Source organism: Lissotriton vulgaris, chromosome 7, assembly GCF_964263255.1.
Source record: "Lissotriton vulgaris chromosome 7, aLisVul1.2, whole genome shotgun sequence".
NCBI lineage: Eukaryota > Metazoa > Chordata > Amphibia > Caudata > Salamandridae > Lissotriton > Lissotriton vulgaris.
Window position 1 is genome coordinate 736981475 of NC_141695.1, and position 21993 is coordinate 737003467.

Below are 21993 nucleotides of genomic sequence, written 5' to 3' on the forward strand. Positions count from 1 at the left end.
GGCTAGGTCGGAACTTGTGAGATCTGGTTAGAAAGAAAACAGCGTTTCGCCTATGCAAATTGGAACCACAAGAGGCCCACTTTCTAAAGAAGAGAAAGAAAAATGAAGACAAAATAATCTATGTCTCTACTGTGGAATCCAAAAATCAATGATGCCACGCACAGACTATAGGTTCCCAAAGTAAACAAGTTGTCGCATGCTCCTAAGGTATCACTCTCCAATCCTTTGAAGTGTTGTACTAAATAAACCAAATAAGCATCTCCTAACTAGGGGATGTCCCTTAGTGCACAGCCATCTGGCCAAAAAAGGCATACAATGTTCAAATCCAATAATAGTATCAATCAAAACATGATGTAGTTTGAATAAACTTTAATAAAGTGTGTTTTTCTTGCTTTGTTATTTTCTTTCTTCAAACTGATAAACAATCTCAGATGTGGTTTCTTCTCACAAAAATACTTTTATCATTCAACATAAAACATTCCCGATGCATTTCGGGCAACTCAGTTCCCTTCTTCAGGGAACTCATCTGTGGATGAAACCAAACAATTTGCGCTAGTCATAAACTCAACTTTTTTCCTATTCACAAATGTTTAGATCTATATACGTTTCAAATTCACTGAAACCAACCAATTTGGTGCTGACTTTCAAGTGGCCTAAGGAAAAACAACAAACCTACAGAACTGTAGAAGTGGTGAGTGGTCAGTGACAGTGGTGCATTGATTTTTACTTGATTGGGAAAATGCTATGTTGCTGCGTGTGTGTGCTCAGTGCTTTCTGGCTCAAATTCAAAGCTAAGTGGTTACTGGGTGGGGGGCCTGTTGTTGAAGGTGACTGAAAACAGACATTTAGCCATGCTGACTCTGAGTCTTCTCGGTCCACTCTTTATGCAGTTTAACTTTTTTCTCCATGGTTCTTCAATTCATTTTTGTTGTACAATCTACAGGCCCTCTTACCCTGCACCATACTGTAAAAACAATATATAACATACTCACACTTTTCTTACTGAACCACATCAGCCAGGCACCCAAGATTGACGGACAGTCTAAGAGGAATGGAGATGCAACTCCCATTTTGACAATGCAGGATAATTTTTTTCTCCTTAATCATTAGAACAGTGTGTGTTGTATTTTGGTTTACTTTACTTCTACAGATATTTGAATTTTATTTGCTATCTTTCAAAGCTCGGTACCACAGAACATAATGTAACTTAGGTCTCTTTGGAGGCAGACGGACAATTTCATTTGGTTTACCTGTACTACTCATCATCATTCCTCCATTTCCTTTTCCTCCTTTAACAGATGTATGATAGTTGGCTGCCAAGATGAATGTTGTCCTTGTGTAGTGTTTATCTTTGTCAAAGAAACCTTTCCCCCAAATCCCCCTTCCCATCTATTCATTTAACCCCAACCCTCTATCTGTGTGATTTATTTAGGTGTGACTAAATTAAATTGATACCATTAAATGATCTCACAGCTGGTGGAGCGGATGTGGTGACAGCAACACTAACTCAGTGCAGGGCGCAAATCTTCTTCAGCTCTGTGTATAGCCACACTTGCAATATGATATTTAGATTAGCCTCCCACGTACAGTTTTCTATATTTAAAAAAGCATTCAGAGAAAGATAATTGCCAGCATCATCTTCGGGCACTCTATTGCATCAAAGGTTGTACTTCTCAGCTTTGTAGCTGGAGTATGTGGTGACGGTCTCATTTTGTTTTGTAAAGCTTACATATAACTGCATTAACTAAGTTTTTATTTCAATTCAATTAGTTTCCTGTGATGAATATTCCTTATCCTACAATTTGATTTTGGCTAGGAGGGAGTGGGGCTTCGCTTGTAAGTCTGGTGCACTGCTTTCACAGTTCGACTAGTGCACTAGAATGCTGCTACTGTCAACTATCACCATCATGGCATCATAGGTTACCATGTAGACATTGCTTCATCTAATCAGTTAAGAGAAGAACTGTGGGGGATTCATTGTTGAACTGTAATATCCTATATACAATGGAAAATGATACACCTATCCAGTTCCAAGTCCTTAGGGGTCAATATAGATGCAGACTGCAGAGATTAGGAAGAGAGAGTAGTAGGGCAAGTGAGGGTACCACATACCTATTTTGTTGTTGTTACACAATAAGCAGATTTTAAAACCTCGCTCCGGGACTGCGGCAAAGGCAGTAGTGTGAAATAAAACAGTAAGCCCCCAAAAAAGATGAAAATCATATATACAACTACAAAAAATTCATTCCCCTTAAACAAAAACAAAAAACTAGTAAACCCACAACAACTGGCCCACCAATCTCCCTAACCCCAACCAATGTCCAAAGTAAAAGTCCAAAAATTAAATTGTCCATAAAGAAGAAATATAGAAAACCCCAAAAATGCCCCAACTTCCACAATCCCAGCCTCTCCCCAGCAAGTCCCACCCACCCAAAAAAAAGATTTAAAAAGGAGCAAAAGAAGAATACCGACCAGGAGCTTCCTCTCAAAATTGTCCAGACGCTCCTCCATTCTGGCTTCCATGCTAGCCAGCTTCTGCAGAATGTGCTGACAGGCTATAACATAGGGGTAAGAACCAGTGGTAGAATGGCAGCTGCCTTCGATGTGATTAAAGTTTCAGGCATTATGCACTATGGAATATACAAGCATTCTTCTCTCTGTTGTTGAGTTAAAATAATGTAGGCATGCCAGCTCATTCTGCTCATCTTGTGCTTCTGTTTTGTTACTGTGCTACTATCTGCAGGTAGGGCAGCTGTACTAGACAATTATCTCTTTTCCTATCACGGACAAGCTCTCTTAAATGCCACAATTTTACCCTGACTACAACAAGGTAGATGAATAAATACTATAAATGATATACATCACGTGAGGTATTACTAACTCATTATAAAGAAAACAATAATAGAGACAAACATCCTCCTGTCCGTCAATGGGAAAAGCAATGCACTACAGTACAGAGAATGAATTAAGAAACAAGATTTTGTATTTGCCACTTACATCACTGACTATCCCATCCACAAAATGCAAAGTCCCCTCCTCTTTAGTCCCACTTTAATCCCTGGTCTCACCCTCCATCAACACATTCGACATTACTTATTCCCAACAAAATAGATTTGCATGGGAGAAAGGGAAATATTTATTAACTTAGTCGACTGCATGTAAGGTAGAGGGAATAGGCAGATAGGTAGATGTTTCACTGATCATTCATCATTAGGTGCCTACGATTTTGCAAGTAGTGAGTGACTTTGTTCAACAATTGTTGAAAGGGAAAAATGTGAACAGACGTAATCCATTATGGAAGCAATAATTAGATATATCACTAGACCAGAGATAAGTGGTGCATGCAAAGAATCTTTTTTTAAATTTTATGGAAGGCTGGGACAAAATAAGGAAGTTTAGAAAGGGTTGGAGTTACTTAGGTACTAGGAAGGAAGAGAATGAGTGGGCACTGTGAGTGAAGGGAAACAACAATTTATTTTTCGCCTTGCCATGATATTTTTAAAGGGACCTACACATTAACTGAAGCAGACACACATTGCACAACCAACAATGAAGTGATGCCAATTTAACCGTGCAGCTGATAGGTCACCCATGGCTGTCACTGGAGAAATGCTATTGGTTGGAACTTGGAGGGAGGCGATTGATGACGAGGGGTGGGTACTAGGAAGTATTCATAACATATGTTGTGCTTGAAAACTACTGTGAGTCAAGGGAGTGGTCTGAAATACGACCTCAACACTTTCAATCAAAAATCTTGATTTAAAAAAATCCCTTGTTTACTCTTCTTCCCAGGGATTTTTCCATTCATCATGCATTGTTCATTTTATTTTATTTTATTTAAGTTTTATAGAGCGCGGACAAGACCCTTGCGGCTATCAGAGCGCTTTACAGTAAGTGAGGTTCATTATATAACACATAAAAAACAAGTAAATCAAATATACATAACATCTTGTGCAACATAAAGCAAAGCAATAAGGTGCAAAACAGGATAGTTCTGACGAGTGATGACTATGGCAAATAGAATGATTGGGTTGACTAGTTGGATAGAGGGAATGAATGTTCTCGCAATTTCCTAAGTCTGTGTTTAAGTGAATTTTGCCATAAGAATGTCTTTTACTTCCTTTTTGGAAGATGCAGTGGAGGAGTTCAGTCTTGCTTCTGGGGTAGGGCATTCCATATCCTAGGTGCCATTCCTGAAAAGGATTGTTTATAAGTTTTTTCTTGTTGAATCTTTGTGGCTTCAGTAGTAGGTTTTCCGCACTTCTTGTGGTTCTTATACCACTAGATATAGTCAGTTTCTGTATGAGATAGCTTGGTGCATTGTGATGTATGGCCTTCTGAATTCTGGCTTTTAATGGTAGCCAGTTTAAAGATTTTAGGTCAGGGGAGATGTGGGACCTTCTTTTCGAGCCAGTGATGAGTCTCCCTGCAGCATTAGTAGAGGCTCTTAGGGGAGCTCTAGTACCTTTGGGGAGGCCGCAAAGAGAGACACTTCCATAGTCTAACCGAGGTAAAACTAGAGCTTGAACCACCATCCTAAAGTCATTGGCGGGCAGGAAGGGTTTCAGCTTCCTCAATGTATTTATCTGAAAGTTTGCTCCCTTAGTTGCGTTCTTAATGTCTTTCTGCATATTGAGGTTGCAGTCAAGTGTTATACCCAATGATTTCACTGAGTTCAGTTGAGTGCTGTTAGATGTTTGACCCAGTCATGCATTATGGGGACTTTGGCAGGTGGAGCAATTAGGAGGAATTCAGCTTTTAGAGCGTTCAATTAGAGGTGGTTCTCTGCCAGCCATGTTTGGGTGCTCTTAAGCGTAGTGTTAAGCAATTTCATGTCTTCAAGGGTGTGAATCTTAAGTTATAGTTGGGTATCGTCAGCGTACATGTGAAATTGCACGTTAGACGCTTGTAGCAGATCGGTGAGTGGTTCCATGAATAAGTTAAATAGTGTCAGGGATAACAAGGACCCTTGCGGGACTCCTAATGTTACAGGAATGGGTTTGGACAGGGTGTTGTTGACCTTGAATTTTTGAGTCCGGTTTTGAAGAAAAGAGGTAAACCAGTTAAGCACTGACCCTGATAGACCCATTCTGTGGTTCAGCAGATCTATCAAGTTCTCGTTTTTGACCGTATCAAAGGCTGAAGAAAGGTCTAGTAGGATGAGTAGGCATGTATCGTTCTGATCAAGTTTTTGTAGTGCATCATCAATAATGTGTGTCATGGCTGATTCTGTGCTGTGACCTGCTCGGAAGCCGGATTGGTGTTTGTTAAGAAGGTTGAAGAGATCAATATGTTTTGTTAGTTGGTGATGAACACATTTTTCCAGATGTTTGTCCAGGGTAGGAATATTGGAAATAGGGCGGTAGTTGTTTATGTCCGTGGGGTCAGCTGTGGTTTCTTTAGGATGGGAGATACCTGCCCCGCATTTAGGTTGTCAGGGATGCAACCATGTAGAAGTGAACTGTTAATGATTTTGGTCCAGAGAGGTAAAAGTAATGGGGTAAAGAATTTAACCGCGTTTGCAGGAAGAGGGTCGGTGAGGTGATTGGCTGGCTTCAGGGCACTAAGAATCTTGCCTATAGCATCTTCAGTATAGGTATCAAAGGATGACCATACTGCGTCAATTTTTTAAAACAAACTTTGAAGGGCTATGTTGTGATGCAGTTGGGGGTAGTGGTGAGGTTTTGGTATGAGGACTAGAGTGAGAAATTCGGTCATTGAGGAGATCTTTCTTGATGTGATCAGTCTTTAGATTAAAGAAGGTAGAAAATTCTTAACAAGTGGGTTGTGGACGGGCTAAGTCTTGTGGACGTTGAAGTGCGTTCTTAGATTGGGTTTTGATTAATTCAAAATGTTTTTATGGGTGATTTCTTGCATGGTCAAGTTGGTCAAGTTGGTGGCTGAAGAAGTCTGCTTTAGTGCGCTTGATCTTTCTGTAGTAAGCATTTCTCTTTCTTTTCAGAATCATGAGGTGCTTGGCGGATGGGACCGATCTCCAGTTGCCTTCTGAAGTTCTCAGAGAACGTCTATCCTCGTTAAGAAGACCGTTGAACCAGGGTTTAGAATCTTTAGTGGAAACTCTCTTTATTTGAAGGGGAGCTGTAGGAAGGGGGAGGCCCTAGTTGGCGCAGTGCAACACTAGCGACAAGCAGGGACTCTCTCTTCCTCGTCAGGGCTGAGGGTTACCTTCCAGACAACCTCTGCTTACCCTCTAGGTAGTGTGGCTTAAGCAGTCGTAGGCTAATCTTTGGGGCACATAGGGTTAAACACTTGCAATAGTACACCTTTACAACCAACCCACCACACAACGAGACCAGACTGTATTCTGTAAAAATATATATCTTTATATAGATTTTAAGCAGGCTTGTGAATACAGTCAACGTACTTTATGATAATGGTTGCTGGTTACTCAGTTCAGGTTACCACAGTTCTTATGCAGTTCTCTTGAGGCCCGTAGGCCGGTGTTAACCAAAGTTCTTGTGGAGCCGACGGCTTCCAGGGGATCTGTCCCACGTCGCGTTGCCTTCCCGGAGTCGCTGATCGTTGCGGCTCTTCAGCAGAGCAGGTCACTGGTCGTCCGGGGCAGCGGTGTTCTGTGGCGGCAGGGTCCTCTCCTTGTCGTTCGCTCCGACCCTGGAGGCGGCGGCTGTGCGGCGGTGGCAAGTGGCAGTACGGTCCCCAAGTGCAGGACGTACCCAGCCAAGTGCCGGTGCAGCTGTGGGCTCACAGCTGGGCTGTCGGGCAGGCTACCGACCTTGCGGATTCTCACAGGGCAACTGTCCGTCTTTGCAGGTGAGTGGCTGCTCGTTATGCAGTCACCTCGAGAGCTCGGACCGGACGGGTCCTCCTTCGCTTTGCTCTCGGGCTCCCGGTGCAGCTGCGGTCACGGTGTTCGGGCCAGCGGCGGCTGGTCCTTACTTTGCTCTCGCTTGTGCTTTGGGCCCCGGTCACGGTGGTCAGGTGGATGTCGTTGCCTTGGAGGAGATTCCTCCGTCGGTGCTGCGGCGATGGTCAGCACCCGCAGTCGCTTTCTTCCAAGGGGGTAGCGTCCACTGGTCCTGGGACGCTGGTCAGATGGCAAGTTCAGTTGCAAGCCCTTGGAGATCTCTTTAGCAGAGTTTGGCACAAAGTAAAGCAAAAGTCTTTTCGTAGTCTTTTCTTCTTCCTCTCCTTCAGCAGCAAGGCACCAGACACAGGCAAGAGTCAGCACCCTTCCTTGTCTCTCACGGTCCTTCTCGTAGGGCAGAGTCCTTCTGTGGCCCAAACAGGATCTAATTTTCAAGGAGCAGGGCTCCTTCTTTTATAGGCCAATTCTTTTGTTCTCGCAGGCCAGGGGGGCCTTTGCATAGCCACTCTCAGTCTTTGAGTACCCCGGTGGGTGTACTCCGGCTTCTGCTTTCAGTGTGAGGGGCAGGCGCATCAGACGCCCCACAGGAGGTGGAGCCAGCATTGTCCGGACAGGGGTGGCCAGAGTACCTTGTTGATGGGGGCTGCGCCCTTCCTGGGCCAGGCGTCGGCAGAGTCATCCGCCGCTCCCCAGGAGGGTGGAGCCAGCATTGTGGTGGTCGAGCACAGCTACAGTTCGAGTCAAGAGGCACTCCTACCTCCCACTAAGGTGTAATCTGCGCATTCACCACCTGTCATCCCTCCAGCCCTGTCACTCACACATCCCAGACAGTCAGATACACATACCAGCAGAGGCGGGCTGAAATGGTTAAGCAAGCAAATGCTAACTTTCTAAAAGTAGCATTTGCAAACCCAGGATACTAAAATAAACTTGACTACAAGAAATATTTTATCATCCTGAGTTCAGGCATACTAAACATGACTCGCTACCATGCTCCTTGAGCCTGCGGGGATTATAGGGTGTAATAATTCCCGCAGCTCAGTCTGGCCTAATGGAGCAGGTAGCCTTCAATAGTGAAATACGGTCTTGGTTGTAAGTCACTACTAGGACATGCCACGCACATCAGGGCTTGTCCTACCTTACACCTACAACGCACCCTGCCCGCAGGCCTACCATAGGGGTGACTAACATGTAGTCAAGGGAAGGGTCGGTGCTGGCAAGTGGGGACACTTGCCCAGCTAGCGTGACAGTACGAGACCGCACGCGGGTTCTGCGGTCGCAGTTCCCAGACACATCTTTACGGCTGCTTCGGTGGGTGGCGCAACCAGCGCTGCAGGCCCACCAGCAGTATTGGCATCTACATGCCCCGGCACTCTCTCGTGCACTTTACTAGGGACTAACAGTAAATCCAAAGGACCAATCATGGATACCAATCGCATGTATAATTTACAGTAGGGAGCACTTGCACTGCGGCACGGATCAGCCGTGGCGCAGTGCCCTGAGTATCGGAAAACCAGCAAAACATCGGAGGCACATCAGCAAAAAGTGGAAGGGAGACTCACGCCAAGGTGCCAGGTCTAACATGTGTCCCCTCCAGCTGAAATGTGGGGGGAACTACCCTTCCCCAGGGAGTTCCACATCACTAAGGCGGAAAAATCTGGACAGACCGTCAGCGTTGGCGTGATCGGTGCCAGGGCGGTGTTCCACCGTAAAGTCCATGCTCTGTAGAGAAATGGACCACCTCAACAGTTTCGGGTTCTCACCCCTCATCTGCATCAACCATCTGAGGGGCCTGTGGTCCGTCTGAACTCGGAAGTGAGACCCAAACAAGTAGGGTCTTAGCTTCTTCAGTGCCCAGACCACAGCAAATGCTTCACGCTCTATTGCACTCCACCTACTTTCCCGTGGAAGTAGCCTCCGACTTATGAAGGCTACGGGTTGGTCAAAGCCCTCCTCAGTCATCTGTGAAAGAACAGCCCCTACACCATGCTCTGAAGCGTCTGTTTGCACTATGAATTCCTTGGAGAAATCAGGAGCCAGGAGCACGGGCGCCGTGCACATGGCAGTCTTCAGGGTGTCAAAAGCCTTCTGACAGGTGTCAGTCCAAATCACATTCCTGGGCTGCTTCTTCGAAGTCAGCTCTGTCAAGGGGGTCACGATCGTGCCATAGCCCTTGACAAACCTCCTGTAATACCCAGTGAGCCCCAGGAAGGCTCTCACTGCAGTCTGGGTCTTGGGGGGTTCCCAAGCCAGGATGGTTTCGATCTTGGGCTGCAAGGGTGCTACCTTGCCACTCCCAACTTGGTGTCCCAAGTACACCACTGAACCCTGCCCAATCTGGCACTTGCTTGCCTTGATTGTGAGGCCTGCTCTGCGCAGGGCCATCAACACTTCCCAGAGGTGTCGCAGGTGTTCGGGCCAGGTGCCGCTGAATACCGCGATGTCATCCAGGTAGGCGGCACTGAACTCGTCCAGTCCAGCCAACACCTGGTTGACCAATCTCTGAAAGGTGGCAGGGGCATTCTTCCTTCCAAATGGCATAACCCGGAACTGGAAATGCCCATCTGGTGTAGAGAATGCCGACCTCTCCTTTGCCCCATCGGTCAAGGCGATCTGCCAGTACCCAGACGTTAAATCAAACGTGCTGAGGAACCGGGCAGCCCCTAGCCGATCAATGAGCTCGTCAGCCCTGGGGATGGGGTGCGCGTCAGTCTTCGTGACTGAATTGAGTCCTCTGTAGTCCACACAGAACCGGAGTTCGGGTGTGGCTCCCGGCGCAGCAGCCTTCGGAACCAAGACAACGGGGCTGGACCAAGGACTGCTGGAAGACTCAACCACCCCGAGGGCAAGCATCTTGGAGACCTCCTCCTTGATGCAGGCCCGGACCCTGTCAGTCACCCTGTAAGCCTTGTGCTTCACAGGTAAGCTGTCTCCAGTGTCCACATCATGGACGCACCAATCTGTGACACTCGGAACCAGGGAGAACAGGTCTGGAAACTGCCCCAGCAACTGGCGGCAGTCCTCCTGTTGTTCGGCGGTCAGGGAGGGTGAGAGGTTAACTCCATCCACTGACCCATCCTTCTCACAGGCCACCAAGAGGTCAGGAAGAGGCTCCGACTCCTCCTCCATTCCGTCATCGGTTGCCAACAACATGCCCACTTCGGACCTTCGCAAGTGGGGCTTGAGGTGGTTGACATGTAGGACCCGCAAAGGGTTCCTGGGCGTCTTCATGTCCACCAAGTATGTCACGGGGCTCTTGCGCTCCACAACCTCAAATGGGCCTGTCCACTTATCTTGAAGGGCACAGGGCTCCACTGGGGCCAGGACATACACCTCTTGTCCAGGCTGAAGCTCGACCAGAGTGGCATTCTGATCATACCACCGCTTCATTTCCTCCTGGCTCGCTTCCAGATTTGCCTCGGCAAGTTGTCTGAAGCGTCTGGTCTGGTTTCTGAAGGCCAGCATGTAGCTAAATACGTTCTGGGGAGGTTTCCTGGGAGATTGCTCCCAGCCTTCCTTTACCAAACTCAGGGGTCCTCCCACGGGGTGGCCGTACAGCAGTTCAAAGGGGCTGAACCCTAGGGACTTCTGTGGCACCTCGCGATATGCAAAGAGTAGGCATGGCAAGAGGACGTCCCACTTACGCCTCATCGGACCTTCTAGGCCCATGATCATGCCTTTTAGGGTTCGGTTGAATCTCTCAACCAACCCGTTACCTTGGGGATGGTAAGGCGTGGTGAACTTATACGTTACGCCACACTCTTGCCAAAGGGACTTCATATACTTCGATATGAAATTGGTCCCCCTGTCGCTCACCACCTCTAGAGGGAATCCTACTCGTGAGAAAATTCCCATCAGTGCACGCCCCACCACAGGAGCCGTCACTGTCCTCAGAGGGATGGCTTCAGGGTACCGGGTGGCATGGTCCACCAAGATCAGGATGAACCTGTTGCCCATGGCTGTCTTGGGGTCCAGAGGCCCAACGATGTCAATACCCACTCGCTGGAATGGCGTACCGACCACAGGGAAGGGTTGGAGGGGAGCCTTGTTCTTCCCTCCCGTCTTCCCACTTGCCTGGCAAGTTGGACAGGTTCTGCAATAAGCATCTGAATTCTTATGCATTTGGGGCCAGTAAAAGTGGGTGACAAGCCTGTCATAGGTCTTGTCCATCCCCAAATGTCCTGCTAAAGGCACATCATGAGCCAGACCCAGTAGGAAGGCTCTGAACTTCTGGGGTACCACCAGCACACGGGCTGACCCAGGTTCAGCAGCCTTAGGCTCCGAATACAGGAGGTCGTTCTCCCAGTACACGTAATGTGTTTTGGCCTGAACACCATTGGCCTGGTCTGCAGCCTGCTGCCGCATACCCACGAGAGAAGGGCATTCTTTCTGCTCCTTGCAGAATTCCTCCCTGGAGGGTCCTCCTTCTTGCTGCCAATGGGTCAGCTCAGGCAGGTCCCCCAGTTCGGCGATCTGTTCCCCTGTAGGCTCCAGGGCATCCCCCTCAAGGTCTGCTTCCTCCTGGACCGTGGGAACTTCAGGAGCCGGTTTCCTGCGCCCCCTGCGCCTTCTCCCTAAGGCCGGTTCCTGGGCCTCTTCTTCAGGCCCCAGGACCTCTCGATCACCCCTACTGGCTGCCATCGACCGGGTGGTCACGCACGCCCAGTCAGGCAGACCCACCATCCGCAGGTGAGTCGTCTTCTCCACCTTTTCCCAAGGGGAGTGCTCCAAGTCATTCCCTAGCAAACAGTCAACAGGCATGGTTTTTCTTACACAGACCTGCAGAGTACCAGAGACCCCCCCCCCCCCCCCCACTCGAAGGGAACTTGAGCCATCGGACACTGACTCTCTGAATTATCAGCGTTGATAACCCTACAGTAGGCATGGGGTACAACCTGCTCTTGAGACACCAGGTGCTGCCTCACTGCAGTCACACTGGCTCCTGTGTCTCTAAGAGCCTCAGCTTCCTTACCATTGATGATCACCACCTGCCCATATTTCTTAGTGTTAGAGGGCAGGTAGTTCGTAGAGATCATCTCACTGTCTCCTAGCGAGACCAGGGTCATGTGAACGGGATCTCCACCCCCCGGGACCATCATTTCTTCTCCCAGTTGAACGCTAGTCACTTGTCGGGGCAGAGCACCAGTGGGTGCGGGTTTTCCAAACAGGCGACACTTGGGGTCACTGGATATGTGCCCAGGCTCGTCACATTTGAAACAATTGAAGGGCCCCTTTGGAACAGGTTTACCTGTCGGGGCCCCATTCTGCTTCGGAGGTGGGGGAGGCTGAGAACCCTGCTGCGGGCTCCCTTGGGAACTACTTTGGGGGCCTTTTTGGAACCCTTTCTGTTTTCCCCCTTTGTCCCCCCCACTCTTCTGCTGGGGACCCTGCCCACTCTTGGCGGAGTCTCCCACGGGACCCTTGTGGACCCTGGTGCTGAGCCAGCGGTCCGCCTCCTCAGCAAGCTTCCTCGGGTTGGACAGCTTGCTATCGATCAGGTGTTGGCGTAACTCAGGAAAACAGTAATCAGACAAGTGCTCCCATGCAATTAAATCAAAGAGACCTTGAAAATCATTAACTTTGTTACCTTTCACCCAACCATCCAGTGCTCTGCAAAAGTAAGTCACATACTCCACATACGTATTCCCAGGCCGCTTAGTACATCCCCTAAACTTCTGTCTATACATTTCAGGGGTAAGCCCGTACCTGTTCATTAAAGCTTCTTTCATGTGGGCATAGGATCTCTGATTTTCAACGGGCAAATCTAGCAAGGTATCTCTCCCTTCGCTAAGGAACCTTCCCCACAACCCCGCTCCCCAATCCTTGTCAGGGACCCGGTGGGAGGACATGGCTACCTCGTATGCCCTAAACCACTGTCCTATGTCATCCCCCTTAAAGAACTCCTTCACTACGTCCTTCGGGATGTGCACTCTTGACTCTACCTGCACTGGCTATGTGCTGCCACCAGAGGGAGGACGATCCAAGTCTCTCTCCTTGAGACTTATCTCCCTCATTTTTACTTCATAATCCATCTGGTGCTTTCGCTCTTCCAGCGCCATTCTTTTCGTTTCAAGCTCCAGCTGGATTTTCAATTCTGCCAACTTTCTTTCGTGATTCCTCGTTTCCTTCCTGTCCGCCAGCTCCTCTGGCGACAGGCCTTTACCAAAGCTGTGCTCGCTGTCTTGCCTCTCGAGGTCGATCAGATCCCCAAGTGCGTTCTGCTCCTCCGTCGCATTCTGCTCGGCGAGGACATCTTGCTCCTCCGGGGTTTTTCGGGACTCTATCCAGGCTTTCAGGGCCTTGGAGAGCTGGGTCTTGTTTTTGCAGCCAGCGTGCGGGACCTTGAGTTTCTTGCAAAAGAACTTCAGTTCGTCCCTGGAATATTTATCCACTTTGGTGGGGTCCCACTCCACCTCCAACACCTCGGAGGTCGTGGACTCTGCTCCATCCAGGCTCTTTGTGCCCGGCATGGTTTCTGCACTCGGAATCTTCTTTCGGCAAAATTCAAAAAGCAAAGTCTGTGGCTAAGTAACTGGACCGTAATCCTTGTGTAGTGGTCAGAAGCTCCGGTATAGATATCGCAAGTGTAAATTCGAAATCCTCACCGCTGCGTCCAATGTAGGAAGGGGGAGGCCCTAGTTGGCGCAGTGCAACACTAGCGACAAGCAGGGACTCTCTCTTCCTCGTCAGGGCTGAGGGTTACCTTCCAGACAACCTCTGCTTACCCTCTAGGTAGTGTGGCTTAAGCAGTCGTAGGCTAATCTTTGGGGCACATAGGGTTAAACACTTGCAATAGTACACCTTTACAACCAACCCACCACACAACGAGACCAGACTGTATTCTGTAAAAATATATATCTTTATATAGATTTTAAGCAGGCTTGTGAATACAGTCAACGTACTTTATGATAACGGTTGCAGGTTACTCAGTTCAGGTTACCACAGTTCTTATGCAGTTCTCTTGAGGCCCGTAGGCCGGTGTTAACCAAAGTTCTTGTGGAGCCAACGGCTTCCAGGGGATCTGTCCCACGTCGCGTTGCCTTCCCGGAGTCGCTGATCGTTGCGGCTCTTCAGCCGAGCAGGTCACTGGTCGTCCGGGGCAGCGGTGTTCTGTGGCGGCAGGGTCCTCTCCTTGTCGTTCGCTCCGACCCTGGAGGCGGCGGCTGTGCGGCGGTGGCAAGTGGCAGTACGGTCCCCAAGTGCAGGACGTACCCAGCCAAGTGCCGGTGCAGCTGTGGGCTCACAGCTGGGCTGTCGGGCAGGCTACCGACCTTGCGGATTCTCACAGGGCAACTGTCCGTCTTTGCAGGTGAGTGGCTGCTCGTTATTTAGTCACCTCGAGAGCTCGGACCGGACGGGTCCTCCTTCGCTTTGCTCTCGGGCTCCCGGTGCAGCTGCGGTCACGGTGTTCGGGCCAGCGGCGGCTGGTCCTTACTTTGCTCTCGCTTGTGCTTTGGGCCCCGGTCACGGTGGTCAGGTGGATGTCGTTGCCTTGGAGGAGATTCCTCCGTCGGTGCTGCGGCGATGGTCAGCACCCACAGTCGCTTTCTTCCAAGGGGGTAGCGTCCACTGGTCCTGGGACGCTGGTCAGGGGGCAAGTTCAGTTGCAAGCCCTTGGAGATCTCTTTAGCAGAGTTTGGCACAAAGTAAAGCAAAAGTCTTTTCGTAGTCTTTTCTTCTTCCTCTCCTTCAGCAGCAAGGCACCAGACACAGGCAAGAGTCAGCACCCTTCCTTGTCTCTCACGGTCCTTCTCGTAGGGCAGAGTCCTTCTGTGGCCCAAACAGGATCTAATTTTCAAGGATCAGGGCTCCTTCTTTTATAGGCCAATTCTTTTGTTCTCGCAGGCCAGGGGGGCCTTTGCATAGCCACTCTCAGTCTTTGAGTACCCCGGTGGGTGTACTCCGGCTTCTGCTTTCAGTGTGAGGGGCAGGCGCATCAGACGCCCCACAGGAGGTGGAGCCAGCATTGTCCGGACAGGGGTGGCCAGAGTACCTTGTTGATGGGGGCTGCGCCCTTCCTGGGCCAGGCGTCGGCAGAGTCATCCGCCGCTCCCCAGGAGGGTGGAGCCAGCATTGTGGTGGTCGAGCACAGCTACAGTTCGAGTCAAGAGGCACTCCTACCTCCAACTAAGGTGTAATCTGCGCATTCACCACCTGTCATCCCTCCAGCCCTGTCACTCACACATCCCAGACAGTCAGATACACATACCAGCAGAGGCGGGCTGAAATGGTTAAGCAAGCAAATGCTAACTTTCTAAAAGTAGCATTTGCAAACCCAGGATACTAAAATAAACTTGACTACAAGAAATATTTTATCATCCTGAGTTCAGGCATACTAAACATGACTCGCTACCATGCTCCTTGAGCCTGCGGGGATTATAGGGTGTAATAAATCCCGCAGCTCAGTCTGGCCTAATGGAGCAGGTAGTGAAATACGGTCTTGGTTGTAAGTCACTACTAGGACATACCACGCACATCAGGGCTTGTCCTACCTTACACCTACAACGCACCCTGCCCGCAGGCCTACCATAGGGGTGACTAACATGTAGTCAAGGGAAGGGTCGGTGCTGGCAAGTGGGGACACTTGCCCAGCTAGCGTGACAGTACGAGACCGCACGCGGGTTCTGCAGTCGCAGTTCCCAGACACATCTTTACGGCTGCTTCGGTGGGTGGCGCAACCAGCGCTGCAGGCCCACCAGCAGTATTGGCATCTACATGCCTCAGCACTCTCTCGTGCACTTTACTAGGGACTAACAGTAAATCCAAAGAACCAATCATGGATACCAATCGCATGTATAATTTACAGTAGGGAGCACTTGCACTGCGGCACGGATCAGCCGTGGCGCAGTGCCCTGAGTATCGGAAAACCAGCAAAACATCGGAGGCACATCAGCAAAAAGTGGAAGGGAGACTCACGCCAAGGTGCCAGGTCTAACAGGAGCAAACTCGTTAATTATCAAGGTCATAGAGTTGAGGTAGTGGGTGGTGAGATCATGTACGTTGGAAGAACCAGCAGGAGGCAGAAGTAGAGGGGAACGTGTTAGGGTTGAGTTTTTTCAAGTCTCTTTATCATACCTTTGGTTTTGTGGTTTTGTGGATTGAGCTGAGTTAAGTTTCACTGTTTCCTGGATAAAGAAGGTGATGATGTGATGGTCTGACCAATCACAGGGTTGGATCGACTCAAGCTGAATGTAATTGCTTTTAGAGATTATTAAATCCAGGATTAAGCCTTTATTGTGTGTCGGGCTGTTGCAAATTTGGTTGAGGTCTAGGGCACCGAGGAAGTTTTTGAGACTGTTGACCACTGTATTGTTGTGGTCGTTCCAGTGGAGGTTGAAGTCACCAAGGAATATTTGTATTTTTTGTCACCCGGTGTACGTTGTGACCATGTCCATGAGGTGTTCTTTGAAGATGAGGTTGTCGCCAGGTGGATGATAGATGATGTGTAACGAGCATACTGGTTTGCCATTGCTGTTGATGTTGAGGCATATGTATTCGCAAGAGGGGAATACAGGGGATATGGCTCTGTTTACAGCAATGTTGCTTTGTGTATACATGCAATTCCTCCCCCTGTCTTACTACTCCTGTCCAGTTTGATGATGTCGTAGTTAGGGGGTAATGGGATGTCGATGAGATGCGAGGAGGATTCTGTTAGTCTGGTTTCAGTCAGAATTATCAGGTCCAGATCAGTAGAAATAATGAGGTCAGCTATGTCCGCTGCGTGTTTAGAGGACGATCTACAATTCAGGAGTGTGCATTTAAGCCGAAGTCTGGAGAGTGAAGTGATGTGGTCCTGCATGGTTGGAACTCTTCTAAGATTATTGTCGAAGATTCTTCTATGTTATGAGTGGAGGACCTGTGAAGGTTGGGGGAACGTAGTGATGAGCATGGGCATTTTCCAACCCCTCAGCAACCACCTTTTCTCCCTTGGTTCCAAGCGCTAAGAGACCTGTCGGTGATTTGGCGCTATATAAATCAAACTTAACAATAACAACAAGGGGATCGTGAGAGAGGGTTTGTAGGATTGTAGAAGAGAGCGAAGATCGTTCTCCAAAAATGGGTTGATGGTTCGCATTGGGCGGGTACTGATTTCCAGCTGGGTAGAATATGTTTAGGGGTGATAGGAAGGTGAGTCGGGGGCTTGCTAGGTATAAAAGTTCTAGAGGATCTGGTGAGCCCTGGTTGTCTCGATAACATCACTTTAAAAGCATGGGGATCCTCTATGATTTGGTGAAGTGTGGACATGATCTTATCCAGTCTGGTGTCTGGAGAGGTTATGAATGGGGTGGGAGGCCGTGATATGAATGTGTGTGGCTGCGATGTGGACTGGTTGGGTGTGTTATCTGGTGCAGGAGTGAGTAGTTTTGTAGGCGAAGTGGGTGTGGCTGGCAGGTGACTGATTGTGTGAAGTGTCATTGGGAGTGGTGAGTGTTCTGATGGTGGTATGTTTTCAGAAAGGTCATGGGGTGACCTGTAAAGTGCAAGAGACTGAGCTGTGGGGGATTGGCTGGAATGGGGGGAGTCCATGTTAGGGGTGTTATTATGAGTAGGGGATGATGACGTAGGGGGAGAGATGATTAAGAAAGGGGTTATGTTAGAGAGGTGAGGAGCGATGGTCGTTCCCGGAGTGGGTTCATTTGCTATTGGGGGTGCGGATACAGTCTCGGTCATGCTAGGTGGGGATTGGCTGGACTGGGAGGAGTCCGTGTTGAGTGTGTTCTAGTGAGGAGGGGTTGAGGTAGGGGGAGAAATGATTAAGTAAAGGGTTATGTGAGAGGGGTGAGGAGCTATGGTAGTTCCCAGAGTGGGTTCAGTTGCTATTGGGGGTGTGGATGTAGTCTTGGTCATGCTAGGTGGAGGAAGCGTGCAAGGTTTCGGTGAGGTGAAGCGAGGTGTGTTGGTAGGAGGGGTAGTCAGGGTTGAAGAAGAATTTATATCCAATGCCTGTAGTGGACGGGGAAGTAGTGTGGAGAGGGGGTAAGAGAGGCAGCACCTCGAGTACTGGAGGTGGGGGTAGTTTGGGAAGCAGCTTGGGGATTATACACTTGTTCTTTGATTATGAGAAAGATGTTATCCAGGAGATTTAAACTACGGTCCCTGGATTTAATGAGGATAGTACCGTTATTTTAGATAGTGATGGTTGCTGTCGCTTGGAAGAGTTGGGAAGAAGCAATAGAAATAGCTAGACCATGTCCGGATTTCCTAGTGGAAGATATCGTAAATATGGCTAGGATTACTTTCCTCTATTGGGCTCTCCATTGGGCTCTCCATTTCGTGGGGAAGATGATGTCAGTGGTTGTGTTCCCGTTGCGTAGTTAGAAATAGGGATCAGCGAAGAGAGTTTCAGGGTGTGTTTTAATAAAATTGTGTTTGAACCGTTTGGCAGATTTTTTTGTGAGGCTGGGGGGATAAATGGTGTTGTACATGTGTGTGCCTTTGAGTTCCATGATATACGAGGGCAAATAGGCGCAGAGAAGAAGGCACCAGAGAGGGTTGGATCTTAGATGTCCTGATTTGTGCTTCAAGAGTGCACAGTGCTTGGTAGGCAGAGGGGTCGGAGAAAAGAAGAGAGAAAGCAAAAGATAGAGAAAAGAACAAGGCGAAGTGTAGGATCGCCCATTTAGCTGGGAGCGTCATGCCCCTTTGAAGCGTGAGGGTTCTGTTTTCAAGAGTTCATGGAGACTGTTTTGAGTAGGCTTTCCGGGTCTTAATGATCTTTAGGACATCCGGTAAACGTAGCACAACAAATGCACTATCCGTGTTGTTGTGTGTTGCTCCGGGGGGTGGGGTCACACAATTATCTCTCTTGGGGGGCCGACCAGAGATATCCTATCTGGCCCCTTAAACTCACATGATCCTCCAGCACGGTGGTCTCAATGCTGTGGAGAACCCTGCCTTGCCAGGAAACCAGCTCGCTACTTACTCCGGGGGCAACCGGGGTGTGCGTCAGCCCCGTTGCGCGCAGGAAGGCACTTGTAGTGCGTCAGCTTAACTGCAGTGGAACATGGAGAGCCAGGATGATCCCACCCTCGCACCATATATGTTCTGCCTTTGGAACTCAACAATCGCAACACGGGTGAGTCGCTGACGTGCCTCCAAAGTCTTGCGGCTCCGCTCTATGGACCGTGGAATCCGGCAGCTGCAGCAGCTCAGGGGATCCTAAGTCGCGGTCCGAGGACTCTGGGGGCAGGCTGCGACCGCGACATAGAGGTCCAGCAGCCATGCTCAGGGATCTGCCACCATGGCAACCTTGTCTCGCTATCCTCTGGGGCCCGCCGCCTCTAAAGTGTGGACAAACCAACAGCAGCAGCTGCCGCTCCTAGGATTCCACCGTAACGGCCTGAGGGACGCCCGGGACCGCAACGAGCATCACCAGGCAGCCGACCTCACTCTCTGTTCTGTGTGGGCGGCAGTGGGAGACCATGCAACCAAGAGGGTCTGGCCATCTTCCTGGTTCTTCAACAGACAGTCTCCCTTTTGGCGGCCAGAACGACGCCCAGTCCGGGGTCCGCAGCCAGGTAAGCACTGGTAATATGTCAATGTCTTGTGTGATTTGAAAATGAGTTGGTTACCAATGGTTCTGGCATTAATCCTGTTGCTCTTAAGGGGTTGGTTACCGTCAATTGTTGCCGCTGACAGGAATATTTCCAAGTAGGGGATCCCAAGCGGGGTCAGTCACCATTTACATTTTACATTCTCTCCATTCAGTCTTCATCTATGAACACCATCCATTCATATATCCACCCATCCAAACATGGCTCTCATTCTCAACAAACCTTTCACCAACATACATTTTTCATTTAACCACCCCTGGGTCCTTTGACCCATCAAACCCACTGGAGGATTGATTCCTTTCACCCATTCATTTTCACCCACACAGGCAGGCAGGCATCCTTTCACCTTTCATCCGTCATTCAATCACCCATGCATCTTAGCCACCTATAATATATGCATCCTTCCACCTACGCATCCTTCTCTTCCAGTCATATTACATTTCAGCTGTCCTTCCTCCTTCTTTCCCTTTCCCATCAACCCATCGAGGTCTGACTCTCCATGAAACTTTTTCTGCTGAGTTGAAGATAGACGAGGCCATTGGTTACTCAACTCCCGCTGTATATGCTAAGAAGGTGTGTTCAATTATTCACAAGTCTCAACAGTATAGTGTACAGCAAGTATATAGTGAATTGTCAATAAGCAAACAATATGACTACCACCGTCCACCGCTGCCGCTAGCTCACCCCCTACAGCTGCTTCATCTGCTACCTAGCCTACACCGCCGCCATCGCTGGGCCCGGCACTGGGGGTCATTGCGGCTAGAAAAAACATTACACTTTTTTTGGTGTCAGATACTCCTCCCCTATTTATTTATTTTCATAGGGAAATTGAAAATACACCATATACAGCACTACAATTCGGATACAGACAGTATATTCTATCAACATTTTCAGCTTGGACATTTTGTTGGTGGCAATTTTTGAAAAGCCTCTCAAGAAAACAACCTCTAAAGGACTGGAATGGCTCGAGCTATTGATTAATCTGAGATTTTGAAAAGAAATAAGAGTGGGCAACTGGGCATAAGGACTTGGTTGGCAAATGAAATGGGGCCATCCTCCTTCTCATACTTCCTTCCTTGCATGGTGAACTATAATCAGTTCACCACCAACTGCTGCTAGTAATATTAGGCCTCGATAAGTAGAAGAAGAAGACACAACTTTGGGATGTCCAACTTGACAATGGCCTTGTTTTACAATTGAGCAATGGCATGATAAATTAAAAGAAAGCCTTTTCATATCAACAAACAGCTGTAGAATACCTTATTAGGACATGCAACCTGCACGGCAGAGTAGTAGTACCACTAGTAGTATGTGACATTGACCAATGGGTTCCCTGAGTCTTATAGTACCACCACCAGGCAGTCCAAAAAATATATATGGAAAGAGGGAAAGCTCACTGAAAAAACAGAAGTAAGGAAGCAAGAGACAGACTAGTACAGACAGAGACAGCTTGAGGTAAAATACAGACACTAGGAATATAGAAAATAAGTAAGTAGGATAAAGCAGGAAAAACAAGAATATGGAAATAGATAGATCGAAGAGGATTTGGGAATAAATAAAATTAGGAAACAGATAAAAATAAATAGTTCAAAATAACGAGTGGCAAAAGTTAGGGAAATATATATTAATATAAACAACAGGAGGACTTACTGGGGCCAGTAAAGCCATCGGCCGAGGTGCGTTCTTCACTCTGGGAGGCACCACCAGCTCCTGCATCCACCTTGGATGACCTCTTGCCCCTGAATGCTGATGTGAGACATAAAGAGACAAATAATGAGTGGTGATAAACAAATATTCTCTCCAAAAAGATTTTTACAGGAAACAGCAATTGCAATAGCATTGAACTTTCTTAAATCAGATTGACTAGTAGTTGACTGGTATCGCAGACCATCCGATTTATTCCACATTTCTGAAACCTTCCTAGCCCGCCTATTCAAAAGACTTTGGAATTGCTAATGAATTGCAGCAAATGACAATTGTTTCTAAGTTCCAATCTTGTTAACAATCATTCTCAACCCCCTTTGATGGACCAATTCACTAAGTCTACAATTTGACTTTAAATGCACAGATGGATGCATGCATACACCAAATTGGTTGTTTGCTTGTCACTGTACGATCTACGAAAAAAGGTTCTAAGAACTGAAATGTGAGGATGTGCTCCGCTAAATTACTAATACTTACCACCACTATCTTAGTGACAGGACATAGCAAAGGAGTCTCTTCTAAGTCTGCATTTCTTAAGTTCTTACATAATCAGCCCAAGAGAGCACTATACATCCCAGGGTACCCTCTTTCAGCACTGCTTGCTCTCCCGGAGCCAGTACCCAGACCCTGGCCTGCCGCCTGCTGTCAGAGTGGAGGGGAGGTGGATCTGGACAAAAAAACAAGCACTGCCACCTCCACCTCTGAAAGCAAGGCCCGGGCTGCACTGCTTCCGGGCGCCGCCTTCCGGAAGGAAAGCGGCTCCTGGTTGCTGCCTTTTTTTAAGCACCCTTCTCTGTCATGGTGTTGGGGGGTGAAAGAGAGAAAAATAAAGTATAAAAAACATGAATAAGCAGGAAGGAAGTACAAAGAACTAGAAAGAAACAAGAG